The sequence below is a fragment of the Lissotriton vulgaris genome, chromosome 2_1 (assembly GCF_964263255.1).
Source record: "Lissotriton vulgaris chromosome 2_1, aLisVul1.2, whole genome shotgun sequence".
Lineage (NCBI taxonomy): Eukaryota > Metazoa > Chordata > Amphibia > Caudata > Salamandridae > Lissotriton > Lissotriton vulgaris.
The window spans coordinates 391,495,531-391,520,716 of NC_141687.1; the positions used below are offsets into that span (position 1 = coordinate 391,495,531).

The 25,186-nt window shown below is 42.3% G+C and overlaps 1 protein-coding gene and 1 long non-coding RNA gene across 2 annotated transcripts in view; both read left to right on the forward strand.

Moving 5' to 3' along the window:
* The window catches only part of CFLAR (CASP8 and FADD like apoptosis regulator), a 462,739-nt gene that overhangs the window by 142,122 nt on the left and 295,431 nt on the right, over positions 1–25,186 (forward strand). The gene's annotated exons all lie outside the window — the stretch shown is intronic.
* Positions 8,707–23,154, forward strand: LOC147730434 (uncharacterized). Its single transcript, XR_015308578.1, has 3 exons — positions 8,707–10,011; positions 20,758–22,513; positions 22,562–23,154. It is a non-coding gene; the product is annotated as an uncharacterized LOC147730434 (long non-coding RNA).

A 25,186-nucleotide genomic window follows, 5' to 3' on the forward strand; every position in this document is an offset into this window, starting at 1 on the left:
GAAATGGAGGGCGAAAGGGAAATAGGACTGGGGTTGTTAGGAGATAAATAGCACATGTAGAACGAACGGTCAGTAGGAGAGAAAGAATTTACGTCGGTGATTTAGTATATATTTCACTTGTTTTATTTATTTTGCATTCCCTAAAAATTTTAGCTTTTTTTTAGGATGTTTTTTTTTCTTTTTCAGTGTGGCATGTTACTCTTGTACAATGCTTTATCCTAAACACCTAACGATTATTGATAAAGCCAATAGTCATGGCTGGTTGTAGGTGTATGTTGGTTGTTGTGTATATGTAGCTGGGTGCGACAGTGATGGAATGGCCTGTCGTGCACTCTGTCACACACTTCCTTTTCAAGCCGCCCAACGGGCAGTGCCACTGTGGGCTGTGAAGGCTAGGACTTCCATGGCTCTGCTTCTTAGCACACTGTTGATAATCTATCAATCATGTTCATTCCCATGCCGTTACTGGCGACAGTCGCCATAGAATGAAATTAAAATATGAAAGCAGGTAGAATGCCTCACTGGTGAAGGAAAGGACAGTGGGGGAAATGTATATTTAGAGGAGACAAACACAAGACACAAACATAAAGAGCGTCTCATGGAAACGTCAGAGAGAAATTACATTAACACTAAAAACACGGATGAACCGCAAAGGATGAGAGGAGGTGGAGGGCACTAAACACAGTTACTCGTTTTCCGCAGGAAAGACAAGGGGCCCACAGCAGATGTTCTGTCAAACGTCGTCGGTAATTAAAATGAAGATAGATTTCGAGCCTTGAGAGCTGCCATCCCAATGAAGATGCATGAATTAGGAATGCATTTATGCAAAAGAGTTCTTTCGGAGGCTGTTTACATGCAAGCTTTTCTCTCATTGCGGCTTGGCGGTAGCATCTGCTTTTAAGCACTAGAACAAATACGTGTGAGGCGCTTAACCACCGCTTGCCTCAACCGGGATGCACTGTCGAGAGGCCCTGCTATTAATCTTTTTTGGCGCTGTTGTGATCGAGGCGACACAGATGCTGTCTGTGTGATCTACAGGAACATTAGAAATAAAAGACCCCAAGGGGATGCAAGGCGTCTGAATGTCGGCAGCGCCAACTCAGCATTTTATTCTTCAAAGCGGAACACATTGAGTAATTGTAACAAAAAGATTAAACAGGGTGCAGTGGGGTGAGTGAGAAAAGGAGTGAGACATAAAGCTAAGCCCATGGAGAAGGGAGAGGAGGTTGGAAAGATAGAGGCTGGAGAAGAGATTTAGAGAAGCACAGAGACAGAGAAAGGAAGGAAAGAAAGAAAGACAAGCATTGGCGGCCGCGAAATCAAACAAGAGGGGGAAATGCACTGAACAGGAACAGGCACCCTCGGAAGCATCTGGTGAGTCAGGGGCGGGGGAGCGGGAGGCATTCTTTTGTAGTCTGTGTTTTGTGACGTGCCTGGTGTGGAGGCCGGGGGAGCGGAAGAGATTCCTTTGAAGTCTGATGCTTCTGATGCCTAGCTCGGGGAGCAAATGGGTGGGAGGCTGATAGGTTTGACGTGCACGCGCGTCTCATACGAGTGCATCACATGAACTGGGCGTAATCCGCACTTGGTAGAGATTTTGTTTTGCCTACTATATACTCGCCTATTAATCCCTGCGGGATATAATAGCGAGACCTAACAAGTAAAAAAAAAAAAAGTACTTGCCTACTATTAGCACAGCCCCCTAAAGGATATTGAATTGCCATAAAAATTAACGTGCAATTTGTATTCCTCCTGCTTTGGTTACTGTGCACTGATTCTATCAGTCGTTAAAGCTGTTTGTGCTGTTTCCTTTTGGACCACGAGTTTTCGGCCACCAAAATAACATCACGACGATCCTCACAAAGCCTCCCGTGCTGGTATGTCCGATTCTGCACAGAGGCGGCTTGGATACTGTGTGGTTTAGGGTGCAGGCTAGCAGTGGGTTTCATATCTTGCACATTTCCATGGGTGTTCTCGTGTGACGCTGCAGTGCCTGAGGCCTGGGTAGTGACACCTACACAGGGAGTCACCCCTTGAGTCAGTAGGGCAGCTATTGTAAGGGTGTTACAGGAATCCGACTGGGCATGACCTCATTTAAAAACAATTCTCACAACATCTAAATGTCTCATACGGTGCTGCTCTCACTCCCAGTGTGTGCTGGTAGATGGCCACGCACAGGTAGAAAGTGAAAATAAAAGCTTACATCAATGCAGTGAGAGGAATTAATATTATACCGACCCTGTCGGTGGCTAAAGTAGACCCTGAGATGGGGCCTTTCATGGCTGATGCAAATGCAACCTCCTGGTTTGGAGTGAATATTTCTAAGTGCTAAAGGGTTGATAATAACTTGTTGTGCTGATGCCTGTTGGGCAGCAGTGCTGATTCACTGGTAATGGCGGTGTTTATATCTGAACATTTTTAAGTCACATGGTTCAGCAGCTTGACTGGATTTACTCTTAAAACGGGAAGTTCTAGTCAACACATTATTCTGGACTTCGAATGACCTTAGAAGAGGTTCCTAGAAACATCCAGTCATTTAATTTTTTTTAATGCCATTTCCGTCATTTTTTTTTTTTGTCGACTTCAACCATCGAAAGTTCAAACTTAGCAGCCGCCATCTTTCCCCCTCCTTGCTATGCTCTGGCAGATTTCAAGTGAAAGAGAGGCACATGTTGCGTTGTTACTGCTTCCCTGCTGCAGTTATTCGCCTTCTGACCGTGCAAGTTCGCATCACGCCCTTTTAAAACCCTTATGACTGTCTGCGTTTTAGGTTGGAGATTAGCAGGTAATATTGTCACTATCCTGCTGGTTTAATCATTCTAATAATCACAATCCGATCTTGTTTAGCACAGGATTCACCATCACCCGTTGCTAGATGTATCCAATATCCCCGAATTTCTCAAGGTGCAAAAAGGTGCGGGATGTATACATTTTTTTTAACTCCTTCACTCTCGGTAGAAAGGACACACACTTCGCTATTGCCTTCCTATGTATGGGCTTTATCCATTGCAAGCGTGGCTATTTAGAGGTTTGAGTTTTTATAATTTAAAATCAAGATTGGGGTCTATAAGTATAGAAGTTATGACGTATGGATTATTTTAATAGTTCATTTTTATATGTTTATTGTGAATACTGGGATTTGCAAAATAATAGATGAGACATGAACGAGAAAGCTATTTAAAAGATTATTCAACTACAACCATTGGTTTTGTCTTGCATGGACCTAACGTAATATGATTTCATTAAATTTGTCTTTTCTATCCCCTAGAGTAAATACAATTATGTAAAACGTATACAGAGTTTCCGCTAGAGAAAAAAAACTACTCGCATATTGTTATATCTAAAAGAACATCCTAGTATATACTGCATATCCCAATTGCATTGTATTTTAAAAAGTGAATGATGGAGCAGAGTGTCAGATTTATGCTGTGCTTTAACAGCACAAACAGAAGGATGGATGATGAACATTTTCAAACATTCACCCCCAGTACAGAGATCTGGGCCTAAATCTGTCAGTTTTTTGCTCCCCATGCCATTCCAGTTCGGACCCAGCCATATAGCCATACGCACAGCAGTCTTGACCTGACCCCTATGGGAACAGTCAAGCCTAAACTGCCAGGCCAGGTTCTCCCTGGACTGGAAACAAGAATCCTGAGACCGGTTTCAGGTTATCACCCTTCATCAGCCAGGATAGCTTGAATCCAAAAGCATAGTGAGCACGGAACCCACTTCTGCTCATACCCTTCCCACTTGGATCGTCTAAAGCATCACAAAAAGATCATGGACGAAATGCTGAACATTGTCAAACATTCCCCCAGTACAAAAATCTGGGCCGAAATTTATCAATCATATTTTTCCTCACAATGCGTTTCCAGTTTGGATCCAGCCATATGCAAATCAGTCTTGATCCTGCTCCCCATGCAAACAGTCCAGCCCGGATGCCAGGCCGATGGATTTAACCCAGATCTGTGACTGGGGGTGACTGTTTGACAATGTCCAGCCTTCCTTCCGTCATCTTTGTGCTGATTAATCTGTCTTCACACAATAGGGTTCATAGAAGCACCCTTTTCCAGAACAGCTAGTCCTGCAGAACAGTACTATACATATTTTTATATTTCTAAATTGTTAGTGCCCTCATGAAATACCGGTTGTTTTGAAAAAATGCAATGTAGTTATGAAATGACATAACGTTGTTACAAAATATTTTAGAAGAAAGGAATCATTTATTAGCCCGTGAGTTATATTCAAATATATAGGTTTTATATATACTTTTTGCTAGAAACAAAAACTCTTGCGCTTCCATTCCATCCTTTGTGGACTAACGCCATTTTGTGCCAAATTCTCACATCTTAAAATCTTGAATACAGCAATTAAAAGTGGTAAGGAGGCCAGTTAACTTAATCAAAGTGCCCCAAGCTGCATTGCATTTTGTGTGCGTCTGTTGTAGTAACTTTTTATCCATTCGACCTAGACCACAGTCCTTGGGTTGACGTCTAGCAAATGATGGATCAAGTGACCAATGAAACATGTCAATAATTATGGTAAAACTTTATGGAATTGCATACTTCAATTGGCCCTGTTTATGTGTGACGTTTCTCACCCTTCCCACTTGACTTGCAAATCTCTTCCAACATGTAGCATTTTAGGAGACTAATGGTGTTCGACATTGCCACGAGCCTTGCAGAACGGGCAGTCTGTGAGGTGCCATTTGTAACTCTTTGCTCCCTTGCCTTCATTCCGTAGGAATGGGATTTCCTACCCCTGGTTAGTGTAGTGCTGCTGTATCCTTTATCGTTCGCACTTTTACTGAAGCTGGTTCAGGGTCGGCTTACCCTAGATGTCTCATTTTACATATATTCAGATTGAAAATAAAATAGTCTTTTATGAATTAATATGAACAACCTGTTTCAGCCACTTCCCATGCTCTTTCTAGAAGATTTTTGTTTCTATGTTAACCTTCTCTTTACAGTCAAGCTGCAATATTTGCACAAGGTTACCAACCAGCACCACACATAAAACATTGTTCGTAGATCCCTTCTTCCAATATCAAATGTGGGACTGCACTTTCTTATAGCAAAGGCAAAAAACACCAGGCTGTTGAGCAGTCCTATATCCTACGTACGTGATATGTTACTTACGGGCTCCAGCTTTACCGACAGAAAACATACACCTCTTGTCCATGGAACCAATGCCAGTTATGCAAAACAGATGAGCCAATGAACAACCGGAACTTCTGGAAAGTCCCTACATTTCTGTGCAACTCTTTAAGCTGACTATAGCTAAGGAGGAGTTTTTATCACACAGCTGCTGTTAATGTATAAAGGTGAAGGCTCCGGTTTGATCTCACTCACTCTACATGGCCAGATTTGAAGACATTGACGTGCAGCAGGCCATGATCATTCAATCAAGTGTACATAGTTAGAAGAGCGAATACATGATTGATTGTTTAAGCCCCACCGTAGAAAAGAGCAGTGAAAATCAAATGAGATCGGATTCCAGGCTGTAGCAGACCAGCCGGAAAAGGTGTACGAGAAGGTAAGGGCCACCATTATATGCTAGAGTTTAAAGGCAAGGCAGAAGACTTTAAACAAAATCCAGTTTTGACAGGAGACTAATGAAGGGCTCTCATGTCTTCAGTACTATGATCTTGTTTATGGAGACCTGCTACCAACTGGACCAGTGCATTCTGGGCTAATTGTAGCCTGTGTAGCATCCCCTCTAATCTTGTCTCAGCCGTTGCCCTAATGCTGTACATCACACAATGTCCTTGCACTCTACCTTACTCTTCAGAGTTCTACTTCCTCTTTCTGCTCACCTTACTCCTTCATCTGCAAGATCGGACTGGCCGTAGGGTAATTTAGCAGTGCAAGAAGGGTTATTCAGATAGGTCAGCGAGTTGGTCGGTTATTGGCTGTTTGTGGGCCTGTTTTATGGTCCGCGGGTCCGTTTTTACTGTTGATTTCTCTGCTATTACCACAAACATGCCGGCAGCTAGCACAAATAACTCTCCGATACCTAGTCCAACACCTATACAGGGTGTCTTTACAAATTCAAAACTACCCCAATTTTGAAAATGTGTTACTTTTTAGCTATCTGATTCGCTAATAGAGGAGCACTTATTTTGGTGCCCAGGTTTATTTTCTGTCCCAGTTCGACCCTCTTAATCGCCCTCCTCCCACCCCACAAGTAAACCTCTAGTGCTTGTCTCATCCTGGTCACTTTGCACTCTCCACCATCTATCGCCTCATGTTTGACCTTCCATTAGAACCATACCCTATACATTGCTTCTCTACTCCCTGCAAACCTGTTAAGTCTGTATTAATAATTCTGAGGAATGTGTTGGTGTGTCTCTCCCATGACTGCAGCTGTGCATGAGGTGTGACTCCATTGCCCTGGTTCCTGAGACCTTTGACGTACCGTCCCCCCTCTAAAGGTGGTAACATGCGTTGGCAGGAAGATGAACTGGAGCTCTACGTAGCCTGTGAGCAATGTAAAGCCTAGTGGACCTTGTTTAGGGAGGTTTTATATCTTACCCAGGGCAGAAGGTAGCTTGAAAGTACCATGGGAAACTCGGATAAAGGAAGATCCAAAGACTTTTCATAATGTTGTAGCATCTGGAATATCATTGCATAAATACTGTGACAAAAATATGGTTGCCTTCATATAATTTACAAATGTATTGCCCTACCCTAGAACTTGAACCAAGTCTCACTCGAGGAGGCAGTTAATCACCCTCCTTCATTTCATGCAACACATAACTGCAGGTATACCTTTGCAGTGCCATGGTACGAGCAGCCCCATACAATCATGCAGGGCATCAGAATACACCCTGAGGCCTTTCAACATCCTTCCATTCAAACACATCAATGCCTTCAAAGCTTATGCATATTATATCGCATTCATTTTTGTTACACGTTTGCAATATCTAATTTGATAAACGCATAAGTCTGATCATCACAGACACGCCTTCCTCAAAGGTTACACTCCGAACCAAGTATGTCCAACAGAGTAGCTAGCTATCTGACCACAAAAGACTTTGACAGCTTTTTAGCGGTAGAAAGCATTATATAAATTCAACTAAATACCAACCGTACAAGCCCAGGCATCGATGCATTGTTTTAAAGTGCACATCCATCTACTGATGCAGTGAAATCGTTTCAGTGGAACTGGGAGAAGATTGATTGCAAAACCATCCTCAGACAAGTGAAGCTGGACTTCAGTAAATGCCCATTTTTATTTAACCTTGTGCTTGTTATTGAGGGTTTGTGTATTTCTACACACTTTTGGTTTTGGTAGATACAACTGAGGTTCTGGTAAAGGGATTCGCTCAGAATCCTACCATGTGATCAAGTAACTTAGTGTTAGAACTTCTGTGTCCTGATTCCATAGTCGACAGCCCATATATAACAGTTTCAATCTTAACAAAGTTTTTTCTTGGGATTGCAGAGGTGTCTGTGATGCTACTGCATGGTGTGTGCAATGGATAGAAAAAAGTATTACGTGCAGACCAGGAAAAATGGGGATTGCCAGGAACAAGACAAAAGCTGGTGGCCAAAGGGAAGAACATATCAGTTTGTACCGGATGTTCATGTTTATCCCCACAAATCCCTCGACCCCCCGCCCCCCAACCTTTCAAACTACTTGGGGAGTGTCCCTGCAAATAGCACCTAATGAAGGACCAAAAGGGTTTGTGAACCTGGTCTCCGTGAGTAGATTAAGCTGTTTGAAATAATCTCTGGTAGAACCTCCAATTACAAATGGTTTCTACTTAATCGAGTGTTCTGGATTAGGGGGTAGAACTGTTTCTGAAACAGATGTGATTTACTACTTTAATGGGGACCCAATGTATGATTGAATTATTATTTAGGAAGGGTGTATCTTTACCGTTCTGACCTATGCATGTGATCTAAGGTGAATATCTAGTACTTTATTCAATATTTTTCAAACATTTTTTATATTTAAGTTGGAGAAGTTCACCATCATACGTCATAATTTATATGCTTGTACTTGCTGTGAGAATTGTATCTAATTAATATATATTTACATTGTCATTCTGACTTTTTTTTATATAAGCACAAAGTATATAATAGTGCAAAATTTGTGAGCTATCACCTGGTGGGTATTAGGCTGTGGGTGATTGTTAAAGAAACAAATAAACTTCCATAACATTGTCCCTGTGATTGTTTGCCCACTTCAAGGCACTTCCAAATGGGGTACCAAATGGCCCTTTGTAATGAAAGACAATGTTTTTGTTGGGTTCCTTTGTATACCGTTAGGTAGCCACAGAGAGCCAAATATAAAATTTAGCATCAGCATTGGTTGACAATGGTGCCACCTCTTTTCATTTATACAACAGTGATGGTTTTGGGCAATGCATATGTAGGGAGGCAGATGTACATAGAAGATAAATGCCCTTCTTTTACTTGGGTGCAAATACATGTTTAGGTCTTTGTAAACAGTGCATTTGTCAAATAGAAGCTGTGTTGCCTTCAGTACTATGATCTTTTTGTTTCTTTGTCAAATGAAGTTCGAGTGGTGAGGGAGCCTACGTTGTAGTTGTTCCTTTCTTTCTTTGTACGTTATAGAAGGTGAAGTGTAGTGAAAGCTTCCTGGCCACCCAACCTCTATTTGTCATTGAAAAAAAGAGGACTGCATTGAAGGCAAGAAAGCCTTTATTATAGACAAGATTTTTTCGTTCTTAAATTTGACTGGACTTAATGATCTTGCACTGCATGTGTTAGCACACTAAACAAAGACCTACTGGCTTTACCCATACTTGTTAAAATGGCTGAAACATCAGCAAAGAAGGTAACAGTAATGTTTTACTACTTATTGCCTATTTTGCTCCACCCAGACAACATGGAGTTGAATTGCTAGAACGGACCTACAGTGCCCTGATTGATGCACGACTTTGACTGGAACAGCACTACAAAACTGTTATTGAAGGCAAGAAGAGTTGACGCTACCTGCAGTTCCAATTGGTAGGATTGGTGGGCTCAAGGACAGGCAGTCTATAATACAGAGGAGCATACTTCCCTCCTTCAGAGCTCATGGACTCTGTGGTTACAGGCCCTGCTTGGGAATTGTAAATCTTCTAAAGGGATAATGATTGAAGGGGAGAGGGACCGGACATCCTCGGGTGACGAGTTGTGTATTTTAATGACTGCAGGTATTAGTGCCATGGCTGTTGTGTTTCTCTTTTATAGAAGGGTACCATATATGTGGGTTTGAGTGCAACTCTGTTTGAATAGACCCACTGAGCCCATGAAGACCCTGACTGATGGCAGGATGTACGTGCTTTTAGGGTGGAAAACAATCCACAAAGCAGCAAAGCTAGTTTATTTAATAAAAAACAATTGCATACTGTATTTCACCTGAATGTGGCAGAGGTGGTCTACAGGGTGATGCAGCTTGTGCCACGAGATGTTCAAATTGTAATGCATTAGTTGGATGAGGTCCTTCTGAAGCTTAGAGTGTGCAGCATTTGGCAGATGAAGCAACAAGCCCAAGGCAGGTGAGACTTGGATGAAGGCTTGACCATGGACTCTCGATCTAGATGAATTTCATGGCAAGACAGGAAGCTAATATTATGCATAAACACTTTTGTTCACCACTTCCAAACAGCAACCTAGAACCAAGAATGACAACGTACATAAAACTCCCCAACACTCCAGCATCTTCCTCTTTTGTTTGCTTCGTCTGAGCAGAAAAGTATATTTTACTATAAGTAAGGCTAGATTGGTAAATTGTGTTATTTTGAGTAATTTGGTTGTGTGTGTGAATTTAAGAGTTTAATATAGGTGATATAAGGAAACACCCCAATGTATGGGTTCAGAATAGGTAGGAATGTTTTAATATATTAGCAAATTTGGCTTGAATATTTCAAATGTAATGTTCTTTTGGACCCAGGGAGGAAAATTAAGTCATGCTCCTCCCGCTGTTAAGACGGGCGGACTGAGTGTATAGTAGCTGTAGTATCGGCCCAAACTATTTTTAATTGGAAGTGCCACAGTCCCGGAAGTTTGTATTATGAATTCAGGTCACGCAGTCAATATGTACTACGTAGCCAGGTCTTATGTACCAAAATGAATTTATTTACTTTTTGTCTGTTTTTTCAGATTTTTCAAAAACGCATGGGCAAACCAAAGACTGTCACGTTAGTGAATACAAGAATACGATATTTACATTTATACATACATACCACTATACATAATTTACAAAGTGAAAGAAACACAATTGAATAAAGACAGTTGTAAATGACACACCAAAAAAGCAATAACGTGATTCAATATTAGGACATTAGTTACATTTATGTACAATTAGAACATTTATACAAGAAACAGGGGTACAACCAATCCATGGAGATGTAAAACCAAGGGACAGGCGGGGACGAATGGATTAGTACACCTGCCTGCCTGACAACACTGTGGTTCAATGTTTATATTGGGTTGCACCGTTAGGGTCCCAGGTTGTATATTATTTCTTTTCCTAGGTGCACCCCTAAAAATAACCACAGGGTGGAAGTGTCGACGCGTTTCGAACCGGATTGATGACGGTTCTCTTCAGGACGGGGACTGGGATCAGTGAGTCTGTAACAATATACAGAGTGGGTGTCAGGGTTATAAGCCATAGTATTCTTGGAAAAAAACTTTTTAGAGACTCCACACAATAAAATAGACTTTTACCTGCACGTGGCAAAGAGTGTGCCGTGGTGTCGGTAAATCGCCAGGGAAGGGGGGATTTCTGTGAAAAACAACAAAAGTGAAGCTTAGCACTCTAGTCCGTAGTGGAACGTTCGGGATCTAACCTAGTAGTATCACCTAATGCCAAGGATGGTAAAGGCTCATACCTGTGGTTAGCCGGTTCTGGTTCTTTAATGATATGTTGTCCGCCACGCGGTACAAGCACAGAAGAAGGGGGCCGCTTACATGTTCGTTATTTTTCTTTTTACAAGCTGCAGATGACACACAAAAAATCGGTGCGCAGGGTTAGACAACCACTTCTGTGTGGAACAGAGTAGGAAAAACAACAGAGCCGGGTAGCGGTTCCTACCTGAATGAATGGCTTGTATAACGTGTCAAAGAATCAATTCGGAGCTGGTGACCGAATGGGCCGGGACCTGCATTAAAACAAGGCGAGTGTATTAGAGCCAAGCTTTCCCATGGCGCGGAAGATTAAAGCGATATAGCGCTGAGCGCAGTTCGCAGGGAACCTGCTATACACTTACTTCTTCGAGAGGATTCAATCGCTCGGAAATTCTCGAACTGGAACACACACGGTCTGTCAGTGTGTCTGAGCGTTTTCCAGAGTATTTGAAACCTCCCTGCTCTGTTGGCTTGTGGGAGTGGCTAGGGTGGCTAGTGAAGGCTCATGGTCCTTGTAGTTCAGGCAGTTTTTTCAACGTAGAAATCAGCGTTCAATTATTGTACTTTTGCACAACCGAAAAGGATTCAGCGGGCATAAGAGTATGCAATCAAGTTTTCAGTGCGAACCGCGCTGTGTGAACCAGGTTAATAGAGTTGTGAAAACTAGAACCTCCCAACATGGGGACACGGAGCTAAGACGATGCGGATAACATACAAGGTATGTGAACCATGTAGAAAATGGGAAACATAGTTAAAAACAGCAGTTGAAAACAGCAGCACAACCAAGCTCAGCCGAGAGGTTAATTGGGAATCACAGACTGGAAGTTTCAGACATTTCGTTCAGGCCAGTGTTGGACGTGTCGAATTTTAGAATAAGGTACGCTTCTTTCTGGGACAAGCGTAGATCAGGGTCTCCACTCCCCCCCCTGATGACTGCCAGGACTGTCCATCTGATGTCTTGACTGGAATGTTTTTTTTGCAAATAGTGTGAAACAAGAGGAGCTGTCATGATTTTATTGTTAATTCTAGAACGGTGCTGGATGATTCGCTGCCGGACCTCCTGGGTGGTTTTGCCGATGTACAGCATGTTGCATGGACATTGGATGGCGTACACAGCGTACTTCGTTTTGCAATTTGTATGTTCTTTGTGGCTCCAGAACTTCTTCCCATCTGTGAATAATGACCCCTCCATGGTAAGTTCGCAGACGGAACAGGTCCCACATTTACGGTGCCCCGTGACAGGATTTGCTCCGAAGATGGTATTTTGGTTGTCCCTTTTGGGTTGCGGTCTGGTTGATGTAATCATTTGCCCTATGCTTCTGTTCTTTTTCAAAGCAAAAAGGGGGGCGCCTATGTCTGGGAGGATTTCCTTGACCAGGTGCCAACTGCTTCTGATGATTTTTTGCAACTGGTTGGTGTGGGGGCCGAAGGTGGAGACGCAAACCATCCGGTCCGTCGCGGGTTTAGATCTTTTCTCAAGGAGGTGTTCTCTGGGTGTCCATCTCGCTCTCTTCATAGAGTGTTTCAGGAGCTTCTGAGGATAGCCACGTTCCTGTAACTTGGAGGTCAAAGCTTGACCATGTAGTTCGAATTGCTCAATTGTAGTACAGTTACGGCGCACGCGGAGATATTGGCCATAAGGGAGATTGTCCCTTAGGCTGCGCGGGTGGTAGCTCTTGTAATGAAGAGCATTGTTCTTATCCGTCTTCTTCTGATACAGAGAGCATGACAAGGCATTTTCTTTTACTGAGACTTCAACATCCAGAAATGGGAGGGTTTTTTCATGATAGTTCAAGCTGAATTTTATGTCCGGGCTCCTGTTGTTCAGCCACACATGGAATTCTTCCAGTTGTGTAGATGTGCCATTCCACACACACCAGACATCGTCTATGAATCGGAGCCATTGTCCAATGGACTCTCTATATGGGTTGTTGTTCAGGACGAATTTCTCTTCAAACTGGCCCATAAAAAGGATGGCCATTTCGGGGGCGAAAGGACAGCCCATCGCCGAGCCTTTAATTTGTAAAAACATTTCGTCCTCAAAAGTGAAAAAAAAATTTTTAAGGGCTACTGTAGCCAGAGAGATTATGAGTTCTGTAGGCACCCTATGAGGGCGCGGACGAGCCTCCAGATAGAGTTCCATGACATCCAACCCGTCTTGCTGGGGTATCTGGGTGTATAGCGAGGACACATCCATAGTAGCCAGAAGTTGACAGGAGGGATCAAATGGTACACCTTCGACCTTGTTGATAAAGTCCATTGTATCCCTCAGGTAGGATGGCACTTGGACGACCAACGGTTTCAGGAATACATCCACGAATTTGGAAATCGGCTCAAGAACTGAGTCGCACCCAGACACTATTGGGCGCCCCGGTGGTACTTTGGGATCTTTATGAACCTTAGGTAGGAAGTACAGGTGTGGTGTCCGTGGGTGTTGTTTTATTAGATATTGTGATTCCTTTGGCCCCAGGATTCCTGTTTCCTTGGCTTGGTTAACGAGTCCTCTTATCTGGTCCTGAATTTGGGCAGTTGGGTCATGATTGATCTTGCGGTACCACTCCTGGTTGTATACGTGGTTGCGTCCCTCTGTTCTGTATAGATCTTTGGACCAAAGGACGACCGCTCCCCCTTTGTCCGCCTGTCTGATAACCGCTTCCTTTTGAGTCTTGAGTTCGATGATAGCTTCTCTGTGTTTTTTGGTGATATTTCTTGGAACGAAAGGGCGTTTGTTTTCTAATGCGTTGAGTGATGACATGACTGAACGTTCAAACGCTAAAATATTTTTGGAGACATTGTGATTGGCCGGGCAAAAGGAGGATTTGTTCCTCAAGCCAGAAGCTTCCGTGGTGGCTTGTTCATTTGCATCCTTGAAAAACCATCGTAGTCGGATCTTTCGGAAAAATTCCATCACTTCCAGTTTTATTTTTGTGAAGTCCATGGCGACCCCAGGAACGAAGGAAAGACCCATTTCCAAAACCTCATGTTCGGCTTTTGATAGTGTCTTCTCCGAGATGTTGATAATGGCCGACGGTTTTATGAGTTGTAATGCTTCTTGCGTGTGGTCATTTCCCATTGGGGCTTGAATCGTGTCCTCTTCGGCTGCTGGCCTTGGCCTAAAAAAGGCCTCTTGGGGGTGTTCCTGTTCTGCTGGTTTCTATTTGAAGGGCCTTCTCCTGCATCAGAGTCCTCCATCGATTCAGAGGAAGATGTTTCCGAAAAGGTAGTGAATCTTCTTTTAGATCTCCCCTGGTTCGAGTTCAAATACCTGATTGAGTCCGATCTGGTATAGAATTCGTCTTTTAGGTAGGGATAAACATTGTCAATATTGAAGTTCTTCTGATCTTTTTCAAACTTTGATGTTTTAAAATTGATGGTGTTATCTCGAAACGTGACCAGTTCCTTTTCGATTTTTTCAAGAAGAGCTTTAGCCTCTATTTCTGTGTGGTTGTCTCTAATGGCTTTAAGTTGTTCCTCGATTTCCTCTTCTTCCTTTTTGAGGATTCGCTGGGCAGTCTCGACTGTGTGTACCATTAAGTCCCTACTGCATTTAGTGCTAATGAAGCTGAACCCTTTACGAGAGACCGGATCGTCAGTAAAGATGACGGGGACGTTCTTAATTTGGAGGCCCCATGGGATAGTGCCAGCTCTCAAATTAGCAAGTAGAAAATGGCCATGTAATTCCGTACGGACATGTTTTTTCCGGAGTCTGGTTAACTTCTCGGCATAATTGAGCTGTTTGGCTGTGCTGCTGAGTTTTACAGATGAAAAGAGTGTGGAGTCTGCCATAAGCTTTTTGATATGATCCTCACTGAACGATAACGTGTCCTGTTCGGCCATGCTCAGTTTTTTAAGGGAAGCACAGGCCTCCCCTATTGCACTGAATGAATATATCGACTACTTTTATGTCGAAAATGAAAAACCTTGCGGGCAGGTGCCCGCACAACCAAACTGTGAAACAAGAAAGGTTTTGGATCCTACGTCTACCCAGCCCGGATCTCGACAACAGAGTAAACAGAACAGGGTGGCTGGATAGGAAAAGTTTGTATTATGAATTCAGGTCACGCAGTCAATATGTACTACGTAGCCAGGTCTTATGTACCAAAATGAATTTATTTACTTTTTGTCTGTTTTTTCAGATTTTTCAAAAACGCATGGGCAAACCAAAGACTGTCACGTTAGTGAATACAAGAATACGATATTTACATTTATACATACATACCACTATACATAATTTACAAAGTGAAAGAAACACAATTGAATAAAGACAGTTGTAAATGACACACCAAAAAAGCAATAACGTGATTCAATATTAGGACATTAGTTACATTTATGTACAATTAGAACATTTATACAAGAAACAGGGGTACAACCAGTCCATGGAGATGTAAAACCAAGGGACAGGTGGGGACGAATGGATTAGTACACCTGGTTATTTTTAGGGGTGCACCTAGGAAAAGAAATAATATACAACCTGGGACCCTAACGGTGCAACCCAATATAAACATTGAACCACAGTGTTGTCAGGCAGGCAGGTGTACTAATCCATTCGTCCCCGCCTGTCCCTTGGTTTTACATCTCCATGGACTGGTTGTACCCCTGTTTCTTGTATAAATGTTCTAATTGTACATAAATGTAACTAATGTCCTAATATTGAATCACGTTATTGCTTTTTTGGTGTGTCATTTACAACTGTCTTTATTCAATTGTGTTTCTTTCACTTTGTAAATTATGTATAGTGGTATGTATGTATAAATGTAAATATCGTATTCTTGTATTCACTAACGTGACAGTCTTTGGTTTGCCCATGCGTTTTTGAAAAATCTGAAAAAACAGACAAAAAGTAAATAAATTCATTTTGGTACATAAGACCTGGCTACGTAGTACATATTGACTGCGTGACCTGAATTCTTAATACAAACTTTTCCTATCCAGCCACCCTGTTCTGTTTACTCTGTTGTCGAGATCCGGGCTGGGTAGACGTAGGATCCAAAACCTTTCTTGTTTCACAGTTTGGTTGTGCGGGCACCTGCCCGCAAGGTTTTTCATTTTCGACATAAAAGTAGTCGATATATTCATTCAGTGCAATAGGGGAGGCCTGTGCTTCCCTTAAAAAACTGAGCATGGCCGAACAGGACACGTTATCGTTCAGTGAGGATCATATCAAAAAGCTTATGGCAGACTCCACACTCTTTTCATCTGTAAAACTCAGCAGCACAGCCAAACAGCTCAATTATGCCGAGAAGTTAACCAGACTCCGGAAAAAACATGTCCGTACGGAATTACATGGCCATTTTCTACTTGCTAATTTGAGAGCTGGCACTATCCCATGGGGCCTCCAAATTAAGAACGTCCCCGTCATCTTTACTGACGATCCGGTCTATCGTAAAGGGTTCAGCTTCATTAGCACTAAATGCAGTAGGGACTTAATGGTACACACAGTCGAGACTGCCCAGCGAATCCTCAAAAAGGAAGAAGAGGAAATCGAGGAACAACTTAAAGCCATTAGAGACAACCACACAGAAATAGAGGCTAAAGCTCTTCTTGAAAAAATCGAAAAGGAACTGGTCACGTTTCGAGATAACACCATCAATTTTAAAACATCAAAGTTTGAAAAAGATCAGAAGAACTTCAATATTGACAATGTTTATCCCTACCTAAAAGACGAATTCTATACCAGATCGGACTCAATCAGGTATTTGAACTCGAACCAGGGGAGATCTAAAAGAAGATTCACTACCTTTTCGGAAACATCTTCCTCTGAATCGATGGAGGACTCTGATGCAGGAGAAGGCCCTTCAAATAGAAACCAGCAGAACAGGAACACCCCCAAGAGGCCTTTTTTAGGCCAAGGCCAGCAGCCGAAGAGGACACGATTCAAGCCCCAATGGGAAATGACCACACGCAAGAAGCATTACAACTCATAAAACCGTCGGCCATTATCAACATCTCGGAGAAGACACTATCAAAAGCCGAACAAGAGGTTTTGGAAATGGGTCTTTCCTTCGTTCCTGGGGTCGCCATGGACTTCACAAAAATAAAACTGGAAGTGATGGAATTTTTCCGAAAGATCCGACTACGATGGTTTTTCAAGGATGTAAATGAACAAGCCACCACGGAAGCTTCTGGCTTGAGGAACAAATCCTCCTTTTGCCCGGCCAATCACAATGTCTCCAAAAATATTTTAGCGTTTGAACGTTCAGTCATGTCATCACTCAACGCATTAGAAAACAAACGCCCTTTCGTTCCAAGAAATATCACCAAAAAACACAGAGAAGCTATCATCGAACTCAAGACTCAAAAGGAAGCGGTTATCAGACAGGCGGACAAAGGGGGAGCGGTCGTCCTTTGGTCCAAAGATCTATACAGAACAGAGGGACGCAACCACGTATACAACCAGGAGTGGTACCGCAAGATCAATCATGACCCAACTGCCCAAATTCAGGACCAGATAAGAGGACTCGTTAACCAAGCCAAGGAAACAGGAATCCTGGGGCCAAAGGAATCACAATATCTAATAAAACAACACCCACGGACACCACACCTGTACTTCCTACCTAAGGTTCATAAAGATCCCAAAGTACCACCGGGGCGCCCAATAGTGTCTGGGTGCGACTCAGTTCTGGAGCCGATTTCCAAATTCGTGGATGTATTCCTGAAACCGTTGGTCGTCCAAGTGCCATCCTACCTGAGGGATACAATGGACTTTATCAACAAGGTCGAAGGTGTACCATTTGATCCCTCCTGTCAACTTCTGGCTACTATGGATGTGTCCTCGCTATACACCCAGATACCCCAGCAAGACGGGTTGGATGTCATGGAACTCTATCTGGAGGCTCGTCCGCGCCCTCATAGGGTGCCTACAGAACTCATAATCTCTCTGGCTACAGTAGCCCTTAAAAAATTTTTTTTCACTTTTGAGGACGAAATGTTTTTACAAATTAAAGGCTCGGCGATGGGCTGTCCTTTCGCCCCCGAAATGGCCATCCTTTTTATGGGCCAGTTTGAAGAGAAATTCGTCCTGAACAACAACCCATATAGAGAGTCCATTGGACAATGGCTCAGATTCATAGACGATGTCTGGTGTGTGTGGAATGGCACATCTACACAACTGGAAGAATTCCATGTGTGGCTGAACAACAGGAGCCCGGACATAAAATTCAGCTTGAACTATCATGAAAAAACCCTCCCATTTCTGGATGTTGAAGTCTCAGTAAAAGAAAATGCCTTGTCATGCTCTCTGTATCAGAAGAAGACGGATAAGAACAATGCTCTTCATTACAAGAGCTACCACCCGCGCAGCCTAAGGGACAATCTCCCTTATGGCCAATATCTCCGCGTGCGCCGTAACTGTACTACAATTGAGCAATTCGAACTACATGGTCAAGCTTTGACCTCCAAGTTACAGGAACGTGGCTATCCTCAGAAGCTCCTGAAACACTCTATGAAGAGAGCGAGATGGACACCCAGAGAACACCTCCTTGAGAAAAGATCTAAACCCGCGACGGACCGGATGGTTTGTGTCTCCACCTTCGGCCCCCACACCAACCAGTTGCAAAAAATCATCAGAAGCAGTTGGCACCTGGTCAAGGAAATCCTCCCAGACATAGGCGCCCCCCTTTTTGCTTTGAAAAAGAACAGAAGCATAGGGCAAATGATTACATCAACCAGACCGCAACCCAAAAGGGACAACCAAAATACCATCTTCGGAGCAAATCCTGTCACGGGGCACCGTAAATGTGGGACCTGTTCCGTCTGCGAACTTACCATGGAGGGGTCATTATTCACAGATGGGAAGAAGTTCTGGAGCCACAAAGAACATACAAATTGCAAAACGAAGTACGCTGTGTACGCCATCCAATGTCCATGCAACATGCTGTACATCGGCAAAACCACCCAGGAGGTCCGGCAGCGAATCATCCAGCACCGTTCTAGAATTAACAATAAAATCATGACAGCTCCTCTTGTTTCACACTATTTGCAAAAAAAACATTCCAGTCAAGACATCAGATGGACAGTCCTGGCAGTCATCAGGGGGGGGAGTGGAGACCCTGATCTACGCTTGTCCCAGAAATAAGCGTACCTTATTCTAAAATTCGACACGTCCAACACTGGCCTGAACGAAATGTCTGAAACTTCCAGTCTGTGATTCCCAATTAACCTCTCGGCTGAGCTTGGTTGTGCTGCTGTTTTCAACTGCTGTTTTTAACTATGTTTCCCATTTTCTACATGGTTCACATACCTTGTATGTTATCCGCATCGTCTTAGCTCCGTGTCCCCATGTTGGGAGGTTCTAGTTTTCACAACTCTATTAACCTGGTTCACACAGCGCGGTTCGCACTGAAAACTTGATTGCATACTCTTATGCCCGCTGAATCCTTTTCGGTTGTGCAAAAGTACAATAATTGCACGCTGATTTCTACATTGAAAAAACTGCCTGAACTACAAGGACCATGAGCCTTCACTAGCCACCCTAGCCACTCCCACAAGCCAACAGAGCAGGGAGGTTTCAAATACTCTGGAAAACGCTCAGACACACTGACAGACCGTGTGTGTTCCAGTTCGAGAATTTCCGAGCGATTGAATCCTCTCGAAGAAGTAAGTGTATAGCAGGTTCCCTGCGAACTGCGCTCAGCGCTATATCGCTTTAATCTTCCGCGCCATGGGAAAGCTTGGCTCTAATACACTCGCCTTGTTTTAATGCAGGTCCCGGCCCATTCGGTCACCAGCTCCGAATTGATTCTTTGACACGTTATACAAGCCATTCATTCAGGTAGGAACCGCTACCCGGCTCTGTTGTTTTTCCTACTCTGTTCCACACAGAAGTGGTTGTCTAACCCTGCGCACCGATTTTTTGTGTGTCATCTGCAGCTTGTAAAAAGAAAAATAACGAACATGTAAGCGCCCCCCTTCTTCTGTGCTTGTACCGCGTGGCGGACAACATATCATTAAAGAACCAGAACCGGCTAACCACAGGTATGAGCCTTTACCATCCTTGGCATTAGGTGATACTACTAGGTTAGATCCCGAACGTTCCACTACGGACTAGAGTGCTAAGCTTCACTTTTGTTGTTTTTCACAGAAATCCCCCCTTCCCTGGCGATTTACCGACACCACGGCACACTCTTTGCCACGTGCAGGTAAAAGTCTATTTTATTGTGTGGAGTCTCTAAAAAGTTTTTTTCCAAGAATACTATGGCTTATAACCCTGACACCCACTCTGTATATTGTTACAGACTCACTGATCCCAGTCCCCGTCCTGAAGAGAACCGTCATCAATCCGGTTCGAAACGCGTCGACACTTCCACCCTGTGGTTATTTTTAGGGGTGCACCTAGGAAAAGAAATAATATACAACCTGGGACCCTAACGGTGCAACCCAATATAAACATTGAACCACAGTGTTGTCAGGCAGGCAGGTGTACTAATCCATTCGTCCCCGCCTGTCCCTTGGTTTTACATCTCCATGGACTGGTTGTACCCCTGTTTCTTGTATAAATGTTCTAATTGTACATAAATGTAACTAATGTCCTAATATTGAATCACGTTATTGCTTTTTTGGTGTGTCATTTACAACTGTCTTTATTCAATTGTGTTTCTTTCACTTTGTAAATTATGTATAGTGGTATGTATGTATAAATGTAAATATCGTATTCTTGTATTCACTAACGTGACAGTCTTTGGTTTGCCCATGCGTTTTTGAAAAATCTGAAAAAACAGACAAAAAGTAAATAAATTCATTTTGGTACATAAGACCTGGCTACGTAGTACATATTGACTGCGTGACCTGAATTCATAATACAAACTTTTCCTATCCAGCCACCCTGTTCTGTTTACTCTGTTGTCGAGATCCGGGCTGGGTAGACGTAGGATCCAAAACCTTTCTTGTTTCACAGTCCCGGAAGAGCATACGGAGAGGCTCAGAGAGCCAGTGGATTACGCGCTTCTAGCACAGGGCTCAACTAGTTGCTAATTTGCTATAGGGAATATATCTTAGCGGTCTAAGAGGCTTTTTAGGAGCCAGTTAACATCATTGAGGTTTTTTTTCTAAACGGAACTCTCGATTGAAATGCTTCCAGACAGTTGCTTTAAAGGATTAACGACCATGTTGCTATTCAGATAAGTGTATTTTGACAAATAAAGTGTTTGCAGAATGTTTATGGAGAATAAAACTGGGATATAATGTCTGAAGAGCAAGCAGGGAAAGAAATGCAGGAAGAAAGAGTAGGGGATATTATTAGGAGAGAATTCAAGGAAAGTGTGCCGGAGATAGGACAATGTTAAGTAACAGGAACAGGAAAGGAAATATGCAAGATGAAGAAGAGTATTGGTTCATATCTGAGGAGGAAGGAACCTCAATTAAAGGACCAGGGACAAAGGTTTTGGAAAGACAAAACATTTGACAGTAGAAGAGGTGTCTATTTCATCAGAAATTAAAGACCATAGTGGCTCGCAAGGACAGGTTCAAATTCAAGGCAGGCCAACCCTGCAGTATTAATTTGAAGGAAGAAAAGATGACGCTAATAGAGAGCTTGCGGAGTACATTTTTTATGCGGACAATGATGAATGGGAGGAATACCCAGGAACAGAATTTGGAGGTGGTGATAGTTTTACACAGAAAACTGAGAAGTGTATTAAAGATCCTCTGGAACAAAAAGTATTTTACCCTAAAGAAATATGACTGGTTGCCTATAGGGAATGTGGCTGAATATGTGAGGAAAATAATTCGAAAACCTCTGCAGAAAGTGGATAGTAATATCATGAGGGCAGAGTGTTCATGTCCAACTGTTGGTGATAAGGACACAATGACACCCAATTTGGATCCAGTGCTAATCACCTTCCTATTTAAACTTGATAAGACAATAGAAGGGGTCTGGAACTCTTGCTTAAACAATGTTAAGTAAAACGTCTAGATGTTTTGGGTCTTTTAACCTGTATCTTTGTGCTATCAGGAAATACATAAATGAATAGGAGATTGGCTCCATCCTCTGAGGATCTCTAAATCAAAGGGCGATTTTATTTTATAGGAAACGATAACGCTAGTATTATAGGAGTGAGGAAAAATGTAGTATTATTTAAGATTGGAGCTAAATTAGGAGACTTGGCAAGAAAGGATACTGCTGAGGAAACCGAGGGTCTTCTTTTTAGAGAAGGTATGGTCAAGTCATTGGCTATCGGTGTGACTTCGTTAACAGCTTTAAATATGTTCCAGACTTCCATACAGAAGGTTTTCAGAGGAAGTAATTTATATTGGTGGGTCGAAAGAAGAGGGCACCGTTCTGATACTAGAAGTACTAAACACTATAAGACCCAATTGGGGTATGGACGAGGAAATTACAGCGGAAGTCCAGGATCAACAGGATTCTATCCCCAGAAGGGGAGAGGGTCTAGTAGCAGATTTTGCAGAGGAAGGAGGCAACAATCTACCTGCACAGGTGAGTATTGAGACTGTTTCTGGTTCTTCCCAGGTAAAGATGGGAGGAAGGTTGAGATTTTTCTTGAAGGAATGGGATACGATAACAACAGATCAATGGGTACTTGCAACAGTAAGTGGTTAGAGTTCGATCAAGTTCCAGTTCAGGAGAAGAAACCAAGAGAGCTAGATTTTGGAGAAAAGCAGAAAGAAATAGTAAGGTAAGATATACAGTAGATGTTTTATTTTTTTATTTTTTTATTTCCGTAATTTTTTATTGAAAAAAGATATATTTAAAAAAACCGGTGCTATAGTGCAGGTGAACGAGAAAGGAACGTTTTTTGTGTGTTCCTTATTTCTAGCAAAGAAGGACATAGGATGGAGGCTGGTGATAACTCTTCAGCATTTGAATCAAAATGTGACTTACCATCACTTCAAGATGGCAGAGATTCATATGTTGAGAGACATTTTTCAAGAGAAGGATTGGATGGTGAAATTAGATTTGAAAGATGCTTATTTCACGATACAAATGAAGGAGAGTCTGAAATTTCTGCAGTTCAGATGGAAAGGACATCTTTTCCAGTCCCAATGTTTACCTTTTAGTCTTTCATGAGCCCCTTGGTGTTTTATAAAGGTATTGAAACCAGTGGTGGGACTGTTGAGAGAGAAAAAAGGGTGAGAACAGAGATTTATTTAGACAACAGTATTATCCTGAGCGAATAGAAAGATGTTTTGATGGAGCATTTGATAATGGCAAGACATTTAATGGAGAATCTGGAATTTATCGTTCATTTTGAAAAATCTATTTCGCTTGTAGCTCTACAATTGGATGTTCTGGGGTTCATTATATTTATAGAGCAGGTGCAAGTAAAGTTACCATAAAGAAAAATAAAGTTGATTAAGAGAGAAGTAAGTCACTTCTTGTTAAGATAGAAAGTGATTTCGAGGGACGTATCTTGAGTGATAACCTTTTGTCCTCCTCCATACAGGTCTTTTTCAGTACTGGGCCCTCCAGAGACTTCAGGCCTATTTAGGGAGTCTGTAGTATGGATACAAAGTAAAAGTTACAGAGGAGGTGAGGGAGGTGTTGATCTGGTGAGTGGAAAATTTGAAATTGTGGAATGGACAACCTGTTTTTGTGACACTCTCAGATTTTGTATTGGATTCAGATGCAAGCACTTATGGATGGGGTGTAAAATGTCTAGGTCGGGAGACCGGAGGTAAATCCAATTTGTCAGAAGGATAGGAACACAAATTATTTGGAGATGAAGGTGGAGGTTTATGCCCTTCAGAAAGACTCTACAGGGTTGTTCAGTCCTGCTGAGGATGGACAGCGTGTCTTCATTTAGGAGGAAGGAGGTCCAAGAAATTGACAGAGATAGCAAAGGAATTGTGGGAATTCTGTCAGGTGCAGGAGAAGTTTGACAGCTCAGTATTTACCAGGGGAGGAGAATGTGATAGCAGATTGGAATTCCAAATATATATCAATGATTACATCAAATATATGTTAAGAAAGGAGAGTTTCATGGAAATAGATTACAACTTGGGTCCGATAGAGGTTGATCTCTTTGCATCTCTGTTGACTGCCCAAAAGAAGAATTATGTCAGTTGGCATCTGGGTGCGATGGCAGTGGGTGCTTTTACCAAGAATTCGGAAGGTCTGGAGGGGTATGGTTTCCTTCTTGTCGCAATGATTCAGAGAGTGTTGTTGCAAGTGAGGAGGCAGAGTTGTCAATTAATTTTAGTAACACCTTTCTGGAACACTCAGATTTGCTTCCCATCGGTCTTGGAGATGGCAGTGGAAATTCATTTACAAGTAGATTGTTTCAGGGGCGTGTTGAAAGGTGTGGAAGGCGAAGAACACACTCTAGTAGAAGTGGGTATGCTCAACCTCTAGCTTAGAGGTTAGCAGGAGTTCAGAGAGATTCAGCAGACTTTTGGGGAAGGCTTCAGAACTGCTCAATGAGTCTTGGGCTCCGGGTACAAAGAAAAGGTATCGGGGAGCATGGAGTGTTTTAATACGTATGGCGAATGGAAAAGGGCTTGGATTTGATGGAAGCACATAAGATTGAGGTAAACAATTTCTTGGCAGATTTGTTCTGTCAGGGTTTAGCATATAGGAGAGTGAATTGTTATAGATCGGCTATCCAAGCAGGTCATTCACTTTTGGAAGATTTAACTATTGGTAAGAGCCCTTTGATTTGTAGCGGTATGAAGGGTATTTGTTACTAAAGACCACCCAAAGCAAGGTATGACTAACTTTGGGATGTGAATTTGGTTTTGAAATTGTTTGATAGTTGGCCAGCAAATAAGTATTTAGTTCAATAAAATGACGTGTTCCAAACTTTTGTATCAAATTCTTCTTCTTTAATGTTCTTGTCAAATCACAAATATCTCCTCTGATCACTAGCTAGGCTAGTGATCAGAGGAGATATTTGTGATTAGATTACATTAGAGCATGTATCTAATTTCATGCTAAGAAACTTTGAATATGCATAATGCTGGCCTCCTGTCTTGCTCTAAAATGCAGATTATCATAGCTCAAGTAATTAAATAATCGTTATTTTTTTAAAGACAAGGCGGCTAGCATTATCCCTCCCTCCCAATTAAATGGAGGGAGTAAAAGAAAAAAAAAGTTTACGTATGTTTTCAACTTTCTGCGGTGATGATTGCATAATAATGGTAGATTTATTTATTGCAGATCTTTACGTTTGAAGATATAATGGTTGTATTAGTTCTTTTTTTAGGTAAAGTATCATTTTGGAAGAAGTTTAAAAAAGCACAAGCAGCATGACCAAGAGCAGGTCCAAAATTGGAAGATGTTGGGGAGTTGGGGAGTTTTATGGACTAGAAGTTCTATTTTGTGTATGTTGCCAATTTTGCTTCTAATATGGCACTTTAAAAGGTACTGT